The sequence below is a fragment of the Myotis yumanensis genome, unplaced genomic scaffold (genome assembly GCF_028538775.1).
Source record: "Myotis yumanensis isolate MYYU_CA2020_CCGP unplaced genomic scaffold, mMyoYum1.0.hap1 SCAF_6, whole genome shotgun sequence".
Lineage (NCBI taxonomy): Eukaryota > Metazoa > Chordata > Mammalia > Chiroptera > Vespertilionidae > Myotis > Myotis yumanensis.
The window spans coordinates 5,499,866-5,511,817 of NW_027223757.1; the positions used below are offsets into that span (position 1 = coordinate 5,499,866).

General features: G+C 43.4%; 1 protein-coding gene across 1 annotated transcript in view; it reads right to left on the bottom strand.

Annotated features, from left to right (window-relative positions):
* ARID1B (AT-rich interaction domain 1B) overlaps positions 1 to 9,068 on the bottom strand; it is a 401,326-nt gene extending 392,258 nt beyond the window's left edge. The window contains exon 1 of the mRNA XM_070417417.1: positions 8,995 to 9,068. The gene's annotated coding sequence lies outside the window, so the exon portion shown is untranslated. The remainder of the gene's footprint in view (positions 1 to 8,994) is intronic.
* Between the last annotated feature and the right edge of the window lie 2,884 nt (positions 9,069 to 11,952).

The following is an 11,952-nucleotide window of genomic DNA, read 5'->3' on the forward strand; positions in this document are numbered from 1 at the left end:
TTATTAACATGCCCTCTCTAATTTGTGCCTCTGTTTGCACAATATAAATGGCCTTTAACAGCCCTTCATTCATACAATGGTCTCACTAACCCAAAGAAAATTAGTAGCAGCCAAAGGCCTATTTTTACTGACACAGAGACAAAAATGCTAATTACCTTAAAATATTCTCAAGTGTATATCTTTGGCACCCTTCCAGGCAAGGCTCAAAAGTTTTTTTCTTTTCCCCTGTTATTTACTAGTTATAGGGAAAGTTGTTTTTGTTTTACATTCAGGCTTCCACATAAGTATAAATTTGTATTTATAATTTGAAATCTTTTGAGTCCAGAGTACTAATGATGGGTGAAGTGTTCGTTTGCTTTCTCCTTACTCATGGATACACTTGACAGCATTATTCATTTGTGATTAACTATGGTTTTACTATTTTGTTAAGGCACTCAGGGGCATTTGCAGAAAAAAAAGTCTAAAAATTTGAATTTATTTAAACGTATTAGTTACCATAAAATATTAATTTATTCTCAGAGTCACTTTTCTCTGATCATTAAATTTATTTGTCCAAGTTTATACTCTGAAGCACTCCCTTTTGAAATGGTTTTAAAACTGAAACCTCTGATGTACAAAATTCAATGTGACTTATTAAATTATGATATCAGGTGTGCTGACAATATTTACATAAAAACAGTAAGCTTTTTGTCATGTATGCAACATATATTTATTGAGGATGCATTATCTCCAGAGTACTTTGCTAGGCCTGGTAATGTAAAAAAAAAAAAAAAAAATCAATAAGCTAAAAGGACTTGTCCTTGAGGGAATTTAAAATTCAAGTTTAGAGAAAGTGTCCATCCATGGATAAATGCATAAAGAAGATGTGGCATATATATATATATACAATGGAATATTATTCAGCTATAAAAAGAAGGAACTCTTGCCATTTGTGACAACATGGATGGTCTCTAAGGGCATTATGTTAAGTAAAATAAGTCAGACAGAGGAAGACAAATATTTTATGATCTCACATACATGTAGAATCTAAAAAGGAAAAAAAAAAAAAAGGAGCTCATGGATATAGATAACAGATTAGTGGTTGCCAGAGGCAGGGGATGGAGATGGGAATAGGTGAAATGAGTGAAGGGATCAAAAAATACAAACTTCCAGGTATAAAATAAATAGTCATGTCCTGAATGTATAGATAACAATACTTTGGTGCATATTTGAAAGTTGCTAAGGGAGTGGATCTTAAAAGTTTTAATCACACACACAACAAAATTGTAACTATGCGTGATGATAAATGTTAACTAGGATTATTGTGGTTATTGTTTTGCAATATATATATACAACTATAAAATCATTATACTGTACATCAGAAACTCATGTTGCATGTCAATTATACCTCAATAAAATTTTTTAAAAATCAAGTTTGGAGAAAAAAATATATTCACACTAAAAGTTAAATAACAGTATAGAACAGTGATTTTCAACCTGTGTGCTGCAAGAATTTTTTAAAACATGCAATATCTAACCATTTAATCGGGGCAAGGGCACTGGCTTCTCTTCCTTTAGATTGTCATTAGGGAAATGGAAACTGAACTGCAATAAGATATTACTGCACACCCACTAGAACAGCCACTAGACAGACACTAGCCAGTATTGGCCAGGATGTGGAGAAACTAGAACCCCCATACGTTGCTGATGGAAATATAAAATGATATAGCCACTCTGACAGATTTACTATGTCCTAAAAAGTTAAACATAAACTTACCATAAACCCAACAAGTCACTCCTAGGAATCTACTCAAGAGAAATGAAAACATATATCCAAACAAAGATAGATAGATAGATAGATAGATATGAATGTTCATAACAGCATTATTCATAATAGCCTAAAAGGCAATTTTATAGAGACAGTAAGCACATCAATGATCCCTTGGGGCTGAGGGCAAGAAAAGGGATTAACTAACTGCAAATGGGCGTGAGGGAACTTTAGGGGGTTATGAAAATATTCTAAAACTGCATTCTAGTGATGGCTGCGCAACTGTATACATTTACTAAAAATCAGCAAGATGTATACTTACAATGAGTGGATTTTATGGTGTGTAAATTATCTATAATAATAAAAGCGTAATATGCTAATTAGACCAGACAGCCCAACGACCTGGATGTCCTTCCGGATGACCTTCCGGACAAAGCCAGGGCTGCGAGGGCCAAGGCAAGCTGCCTTGGCTGCCAGGGCAGAGCCCCTTGCACGAATTTCGTGCATCCGGCCTCTAGTACTTTAATAAAGCTGTTCAAGAAAAAAAGGGTCACATATTTTCATAGGAATGGGTCAAGGTAGTCATCTGAACTTTTCCATGCTGAAATGCACCTCAAACATGTATCGATATCAGGAAATGTGAATAGTTCTTCACAGTTTGCCATGTCCCTTACAATTTTCAAATGTATTTGTTGCTCACACCAATCTTGTGAGGTAGGGTGAGCAAGTATCATGGTAATAAGCACTTCTGCTTTTCCTTTTAGCTTTGTTTTGAGGAAACCTTAAATACTATATAGAGCATATAATTTCAAAATCACAGCCACCCTGGATAATGTAATAAAGAAGATGACAAGCATTAGCATCGCCCCACGTACCCCTGATACTTTTACAAAGACAATTATCCCCCATTTGCCAAACTACACCAAACAACAGGTAAGTTGTTTAGTATGAATCTCCCCACTGGAGATTGTTACAGGTCACTGTCGATGGACTGGGCTGAGCAACCTCACCTGCGCTCACCCTTTGTCCGCCTGCCTCACTGAAGCCGGCTGTGGCTGCTCACTCTAACACATGCATTTACAAACACTGAAATGCATGTGATATCATTATATAGACGAGGCACGCAGCGGCTAACATTAAGGAGCTTGTATTCCCCTGCAGAAACAAAGCTGCCAAAAACCCCCAAAATGGAAACCAGTGTATTAATTTGGCTCATAGCAAATCCTTCTCTATGATTTCTCTTGAAAGCTCAAAAGGAACTTAAACAAACAACTCCAACGTAGCCTGAAGCAGAGAATGGCATGTTTAAAGAAATGTGACTTACAAAGTGTCCAATTATGTAATTTGAAAGTGCATGTGGCATATGCACAAATACACTGAAACCCAGTTAAAAATCACAGGACCCTCCCTTATTTTGATAACATATACGAAGACAGGCCAAACTGGCAGGCCTCTGCACCCAAGCCCAGATTGAGTGCTCCGGGCTAACCTCTCCCTGCCTCCTGCTCATAGAGTTAGGTGGGAAAGGAGTTCTCAGAGGTGGACGGAGATCAGACCCTTCTACACCGAGCACCAGCCTTCCCATCTCGGCCTCACAGTTGCAAAGTTGTCTCCAGATATGCTGATGCGACCGCTGCTTTCCAAGGAAGGCATGAAGGCTCTGTGAGCTCAGTGTCCTGTGTCTCCCTGGATGACCTCTGGACACCCTTTTGCAGGGACATGTGCAGGGACATGTGTTGCTTCAGGATGCTTCCAAGATCTTTTTTTTTTAATATATTTATTGATTTTTTACAGAGAGGAAGGGAGAGGGATAGAGAGTTAGAAACATCGATCAGCTGCCTCCTGCAAACTCCCTACTGGGGATATGCCCACAACCAAGGTACATGCCCTTGACCGGAATCGAACCTGGGACCCTTGAGTCCGCAGGCTGACGCTCTATCCACTGAGCCAAACCGGTTAGGTCAGCTTCTAAGATCTTTGATCGAACACAAGCTGTGTGTCTTGACTATGACTGAAATGTGAACCGGACTGGGTTAGTCTAAAGCCGTGGTCGGCAAACTGCGGCTCGAGAGCCACATGCGGCTCTTTGGCCCCTTGAGTGTGGCTCTTCCTAAGCCTTAGGAGTACCCTAATTAAGTTAATAACAATGTACCTACCTATATAGTTTAAGTTTAAAAAATTTGGCTCTCAAAAGAAATTTCAATTGTTGTACTGTTGATATTTGGCTCTGTTGACTAATGAGTTTGCTGACCACTGGTCTAAAGAAACTCAGAAATATTGAACTGATTTCAGTCAATAGTTAATTTTGATACTTTCAAGTTGTAAGAATTTCATGTTAATCTATACGATGTGATACATAAAGTACTGGAAAAAGCATGGGGCTCAGGGGCATGAGAATTGTGTTCTGGAATGCACCCCTGTAATCTTGGGGAAGTTCCTCAACTTCTAGGACCTGTGTTCTCAAAAAAAAAAAAATCTGGGTTTTTTTTGGATGAAATATTCTCTAAGGTCCTAATCATAATTTGACAATCACTTAGTGAGGTGTTACTGTTATTCTACAAGATAGAAATATTTATCTGAATAATTCATTGAGGTCACATGTATTTTGACCTAACATGCCCTCTGGCCTTTGCTGAACTGTTAGAATAAAAACAAACAAACAAACAAACAAAAACTTAGAATTTGAAACTCATAGACACAGAATCCATTTGTGCTATCATAAAATGCCACAAAAGTTACAGCTTCAGAATGAGAATGATAAAGATAGGAAGCAGATATTAATTGAATATTTCACAAACACATATATACATACAGTTGCAAGGAATGTCATCTCAAATAGTGCCTTTTACTTTCTTTTTGATAAGTCTTCACACTTCCTACAACCCCAGTGTTCCTCAAAGTTACTTTAGTGGCCCTTGTGAGGATTCAAAGAATGAAATCCATTCCTCCCCTGTCTCCTTAGCACCTTTGCTTTTTACCTATTTATTTGGCTTCTATTTAATATTTTGTTTGGAAAAGGTTCCTTGGATAAATACAGTCTGAAAGGCATTGCACTGAATAATGTAAAAGATTTTGCTTAAATAGAGCACTTTAAAGAAGTTTTTTGTTATTATAATACCACTTTGAATATGTCATCTTACAAGTTTTTCCAGCAAAAAACAAAGGTTAGAAAGTAATTTTCCATTTCGTCTTTTCTGAGGCTATAGATGACACACTATATTTAATTTTAGAGTCCCTGTACAAATCATCAACTACTGTAATCACTGTACAAATACTAATATTTGATTCAAGGGGTCTCCTAAGTTATAGCATAATCAGAACTCTGGATGGATAGGCTGCTCAATGGGAAAATCATGTTTAGACAGTTGTAATGAAACAGGTTTGATAGTCTTATTATCATAAAATTGATTGATATTTGGTGCAATTTAATCTTTGCCAGGAAGATTTTTGAGAAAAGAAACAATCAGTAACTTAGATTAATCCCCCACACTTCCCCTTCAGTCCAATTCATCTATCTCTTACTCGATGAATGGCCCTTTGGTCTGCTGGTTAGAACAAATTCCTTTTTGTTTCATAATGTAAGGAATTAAGAGTTGGTTTTTAATTTTATTTTTTTTTAAGGACACATGTCAATGTTGATTTGTAAGGTTGTAAGTAAAAGACTACCCTGCTTTGAATATCATTGACTTTCTAAATTCACTCAGAGAGCATAACAAGATAGTAAAAACACAATATAATCTTTGGGTCATTTCCCCCAGGACTTTGAATCTATTTACCACCCAGACAGGTTCTATGACACTGAGTGACTTTGTGAAATAAAGGATAGATTATTTCAGCCAAAGGATTTTCTCATTTCTGTTCCCTAAATGTCTGCATTTTCCCCATAATTGTTTTAGATTGCTCCATAAAATGCTTTGGGGACCACTGAGATAAAGTGTTATGAAAATGACCACTATATTGGAAGAAAGTGTAAAGGGGTCCTTTCCTATGCAGAACACCCACCAGTAAATCACAGCAGGTGGAGAGGCAGCTGATGTCACCATGAAGATCATTGCAGAATGTCCAGGAGAGTCAAATGGAATGGAGTCATTTCTCAGCTCTTTCCAAACCCCATGGAGCTGACAGCAGGATAGCCTCATCCATTTGGGCTTGTGTATCTCTTGGGCCTGACTTCCAGTAGGTTTAGCTCACCACACAAAGCGGGTGAGAAAGATTCCCTTTATCTTTATAAGTGGTTCACTTTCACTTTTTTTCTTCCTGCAGGATCCAGCCTCTGTTGTTTTTCCCCCAAGTTCCACTTGAACGAAAAGGCCAGCATTAATACACTCAACAGGCTCATTCCAGAGGGGGCTGAGCCTGCCCCAGTTCTCACTCCCACCCACTGTTGTTGTTGCTCTGGGGAACCTGATTTGAGTGGGCATATCTTCCAGAACAGGATTATGGCGTGGTTGGTGGGGCCATCCCGGGGTTTTGAAGCGAAGCCACGGTAAGCTACCTTCCTTCTGTGGCTCTAAGTCCCCTTCCTGTCTCAACATAACCTACATGTCCCAGGATCTCCGAGTTCTCCCTGGGGAAACAGCAGAACCTGGAAAACTACACCAAATGGCATCTTTGCAGCCGATTCAAAAGCCTGGTAGTTGCTACAGCAGCAGAGTTTCAGGAGACAGGCTCAGAGAAAAACCAGGAATTGCTGACCCTCCCTGACACTGAAATTTTTACGAGTCATCGAAAGAAACAACTATGTTGTTGGGGCAATGAAAAAAAAAATTAGAGAGCTGGGACAAAATATGATTCCACGTAAGGATAAGGGAAACAGAGGGGGGGGGAGGATTAATTGCTTTCTTTGGATCAACTTAGATTTGTGCAGAATGTTAATTTTGACTATATATATATATATATGTGTATATATATATATATATATATATATATATATATATATCACTTTAATCCTAATGACCCTGTTGAAGTTGGAGGCAGAGCTCTGAAGCCTTGCCTGTCTTTGATTATGAGCTAGCTTGGCTTCTAAAGGTGATGGGGTGGAGCGAAGGGGGTGGAGAGAGTGCAGAGGTATCCTAAGCCCAGAATTCCTATTGACCCCTCTCCTCCTTTCTGTGCTGGCGAGGAACAGGAGGCTGGGACGCTGTGTGCTCTGCGACTTGCATAACAGAGGCAGGTTCTCACCGGGAGCTCTAGCAGCAGCAACCTTGCTGGATTGCCCCAAGACACTCTGGCACAGAGCTGGAGAAAGTGCCACAAACAACCCCGGAAGCCCTCCGCCCAGGTCTGGTTACACCTGGTTTCTCTAGAGCAGATTGCTCAGCCAACCTTCATAATCCCAGAGGAAGGCCGGGGCAGGAGGCTGGATTCCAAGCTACCTTGGCCGTAATGTATGGAGGGCTTTAAAAGTAGAAAACAAAACTTTGAACTCAACGCATCTGCAGCTTTATGACTCAGGTGTGTTATTTACCTTCAGGGGCACCAAAGATCACTGAAGTTAAAGTGACAAAAAAAAAAGTTTGTGAGCTGCCGAACAGAAAAGCGTGTCCAGACCCGACCTAGCTGGTTCTCCTACCATGTTCACTTGGCGGGAGGAGCAGGAGCCGGGCCTTGCCCTCCTCCTCCTCTCATCGGTAGGACTGCCCCTACTCACAGCGCTGGCATCCTCTCCTCTTCAGCTTCCCAGAGTCTAGAACAGTGGTTCTCAACCTTGCTAATGCCGCGACCCTTTAATACAGTTCCTCATGTTGTGGTGACCCCCAACCATAAAATTATTTTCGTTGCTACTTCCTAACTGTAATTTTGCTACTGTTATGAATCGTCATGTAACTATCTGATATGCAGGATGTATTTTCATTGTTACAAATGGAACATAATTAAAGCATAGTGATTAATCACAAAAACAATATGTAATTATATATGTGTTTTCCGATGGTCTTAGGCGACCCCTGTGAAAGGGTCGTTTGACCGCCAAAAGGGTCTCGACCCACAGGCTGAGAACCGCTGGTCTAAAATAAAGTAATTTGGTGGAGATGGGGGGCAGAGAGAAGAGGGAGGAGGATGGGAGGTGGAAATGCAAACGGCTTGTGAGGAAACATGCAGGGGACCCTCGGTGTCCTCGGGGGATTGGCCGCAGGCCCCTCGGATAGCGAAATCCAGGATGCTCAAGTCCCTTACACAGAAAGCGTAGCAGCTGCACGTAACCTGGACTCTAAGTGATCCCTAGACGGCCCCTGAGAACACCGCACACCATGTGAACACTGTGGACCAGTTGGTCTGCTGTGCTGTTTGGGGAATAATGGTGATGAGTAAAAAGCCCAGCACGTTCAGCGCAGACGCGGCCTAACTGCATGTCAGCAACAACATCACGTGTCTTTCCCCCAGCAGCGGTTCTCAGGTTCTCAACCTGTGGGTCGCGACCCCTTTGGCGGTGGAACGACCCTTTCACAGGGGTCGCCTAAGGCCATCCTGCATATCAGATATTTACAGGACCATTCATAACAGTAGCACCATTACAGTTATGAAATAGCAACGAAAATAACTTTATGGTTGGGTCACAACATGAGGAACTGTATTTAAAGGGCCAGAAGGTTGAGAACCACTGCCCCAAAGCGTTTTCAACCCGAAGGGGGCTGAATCCTCGGGTGCGGCGCCCCGGATGCGGAGGGAGGGGGCCGCCGTCTTAGGTCCGGGGGTGAAGCCACTGCTAATGCTCAGAGCAGAGCTCGGGGTGGACATGGCCGCGCAGCCGCTGGTCTGCACGCCCCTCCGAGCAGCCCGGCCTGCTGAGCCCTGTCCCCTCCTCGCGGGCGGACCGCAACGGCCACCCATCCGCTGCGCCGGGGCGGCGGGCGCCCTTCTGCGGAAGCGCCTCGCACGGAGCGCGGCCGAACAGGTGGTGAACCTAATTCTGAAACCAAGAATCACTGTGACTCCACAGAAAGCAAGTTAGCGAGAGTCCACGTGACACGCGGCCCTTTCCGCTACGGAGAAAGCCAGGCCCCACAGGAAGGAGCGGCTGCGGGCCCGGCCCGCGGGGAGGGCGGGCTTCCCGCGCTCGCCCTGGAAGGGGAAGCTCCCAGGCGGTCCCAGGGGCCGTTCTCCTCGCCCTGCCGGGTTCCCTCCTCGGGAAGAAGGGGCAGCTATTAGCAACTCCTACTGAGGAGTCCCTGTGAGAGTGTGTGTGTGTGTGTGTGTGTGTGCGCGCGCGCGTGTCCCGTACGTGTGCTGGCGGCGGGCTGGGAAATTACCTAGTTCCTCAGAGGTCCTAGGTTGGCAATGCAGACAGTGCACAGTGTGGAGGCCCTGGGACCGGCCCGGGCGGAGGCGGGTGTTTGCGACAGGCGGGTTCCGAGTATCGCCCCGCCCTGCTCCGCCAAATCCTCCAAAGGCCCCAGAACCGGTTCCACTCCTCCCGGCGGGTCCCGGGCGGGCAGGAGCGCGGAGGTGCCCGCGCGCGGTCCCGCCTTCCCAGGCCCCGCCCCGCCCCTCGCGGCCCGACCCGGCCCGCCCCTTCCCAGGCCCCGCCCCCTCACCGCCCGCCCCTTCCCTTTTCAGGCCCCGCCCCTCCTCCGCGGCCCGCCCCTTCCCTTCCCAGGCCCCGCCCCTCCCCCTCGGGGCGGGCTGCTTTCCAGAGGAAGCGTCTAGAACGCAGGCCCTGGTTCTGGCTACCCCAGGGTTTGTGAGGTGTAAACAGCTTTGTTGTCCATCCAGTCGCGTCTGTGAGTTTCATGCGTCCCAAGGTGAATTCTTTGGTAAAAAAAAAAGAGTCGTTTTGCTAGGAGGTTACCCCCCGTGCATGTCTTTATTCATCTCTGGGTTCTGCACCCTCTTCCAGCTTCCCTCTGAGTTGCTCTCTTCACTGATCCTTTCTGACGATGCTTTCCGCCCTTGGGATCCCACAGTTCACACACGCTGGAACTGCTGAGATGGATCGTGTGGTCAGAAGATTAGAATTCACCAGTTTTTTGAAACAAGAGCTTTAACCCAAAGATTGTGGTGGGTGCGTAGCAGAAGGAAGAGAACCCCGCAAGCTTTCCAGCCTTCGAGACAGTGTGGGTCCCTTCAAATTGCCGTGGATTCTTGCTGAGCTGGGCGGGGTCCTCACCCCAGGCGTCACCCCTCACTTCTCCTGGAGGAGACAGCTGTATTTCACCAGGGATGCAGTGATTTATGTGCACCATTTAAGTAGTGTTTGGGAGTTCTGAGGAATGCACCATGCAGCATGACTTGACGGTACAATATACTTAGGGGAACATGTGGAATGCACCGAATGTTTTCTTTTCCTTCTTTTAAAGCTAGTTTAAATCTACTTCAGTGACGAAACTGTTTAACCATGTGCAAATGTGTAATTCTGCCTCCTGGCAGAGTCAGCCAGGATTGGGACGGCTGGCCATGCCAAGGCTGGAAGCCGGCTTAGTCACCAGGGGTTTTCTGAGCCATAGATTTACCCCTAAATTTGGAATACGCTGAAAGAATAAAGGTGACGACTACTTTTTACAGAGTCAATGCCTTTCTTTATATCCCTTTTTAAAATATATATGCTTTTAAGGAGAAAGGGGCATATGTTTTATCCCCCCCCCCCTCGCCCCCCCGTGTAGATAGCTTGGGTATTAAACACAATTGAGTTTAATGATAAAATATTCTTGTTAAAAAGTATTGTCAGACTACAAAATTTTACTAATCTGGTGGGATGTGAAATGGTGTCTTCTTTTTAATTTGCATTTTCCTGATTATTTATGAGGTTGAATTTATGTGACCACCCTCCCCCCCCCTTTGCCCCCCTGCTTAGGGAAACACCTATTTTTCTCTTTTACCCATTTGAAAAATTGGTTTGTTTATCTTGAAAGCTTTTCTTTTTAAGGTAGAAACTGGTAGGGCAGATTCTTACCTCTAGTTTCCCAATGGCTCCGGATTGCAAATAAATGGCCCATGGAGAATGAAGCAGAAAATAGAGGAATGCTTTCCTAAAAGTGACTCTCTGGAAATTTGGATTTCAAAGGTAGAAAGTAAGCATACAGCTTCATGCTGAATAGCAAAATATACCAATATTTATAAAATGTCCCAAGATAAGTAACAGAAATAGCAGCGTGCTACATTTAAGTGAGAGAGATGAGTTGAATTCTGTGGCCTGTTTCCCTCCTGTCCTATTTCCCGGTGTTGAAATTTCAGTTTCGAGGATGGTTGTAGGAATGCGCTCCGAGTGCTCCTTCTGCCTTTGTACCTGTGCTTTAGACAGTGAGTGGACGCCAGTCATTAGTCTTCAAGTCTCTCCATTTCACCGGCGCTAAGCACGGGAAATCAATAGCGGATCATTTAATAATGCTCCAAAGACTTGAAAAGAGCCTGTTAAGGGAGGTTTAAACCAAAATAAAGGAACTTCAGAGTGGGTGTTCTTGTATTTGTTATTTTCCTTTGACTTGAAGAGAACTATTTGTAGCCCTGCGCCCCGTTGCTAGGATGGAAGTTGGCCTAGGCTGTCAATTCAGATGTTTCAGATAGGACAGAAGATAAGGTGTTTCAGCTTATTCCTGTGGCAGCATGGGAAAATTTGAGAGGAAAATAAAGTGTGATTAATCACTTTTCAGCACACCAGTGTTAAGATGTGTACTTTAAAGTACAAATCACTTTGCAGTGATTTATAGCATTTTCTGTTTCTTATCTAAATTACTATGGAAAATAGAACTATTCTTAGAGATGGGGTAAAATGTACTATTTCCTACACTGTCTCTCATTATCTCCAAGTCTTGGATGCTATTTCTAAGATTGCAAATGTAAGATTTGGAAGTAGAAGCTATTGCGTTTTATTGCTATTGAGTCCATCCAGATAATGTTTCCTTTAAAAATGACTTTACCTTGATTGGGATGGGTGTATAAGTTCATCAACAATAATAGAATTGCAATTTAAAATATGTGCATTTTAGAATATGTAAATTATACCTCCATTTAAAAAAAGAATTGGGCCCTAGTCAGGTGGCTCAGTTGGTTGGAGCATCGTCGTGTACACCAAAAGTTTTTGGGTTCCATTCCTGGTCAGGGCACATACCTAGGTTGCGGGCTTGATCCTGGTGGGGTTGTGTACAGGAGTCAATCAATCCATATTTGTCTCACATTGATGTCTCTCTCTCTCTCTCTCTCTCTCTCTCTCTCTCTCCTTCTCTCACTCTTCATTCCTCTCTCCCTCTAAAATCAATAAAAAAACATATCCT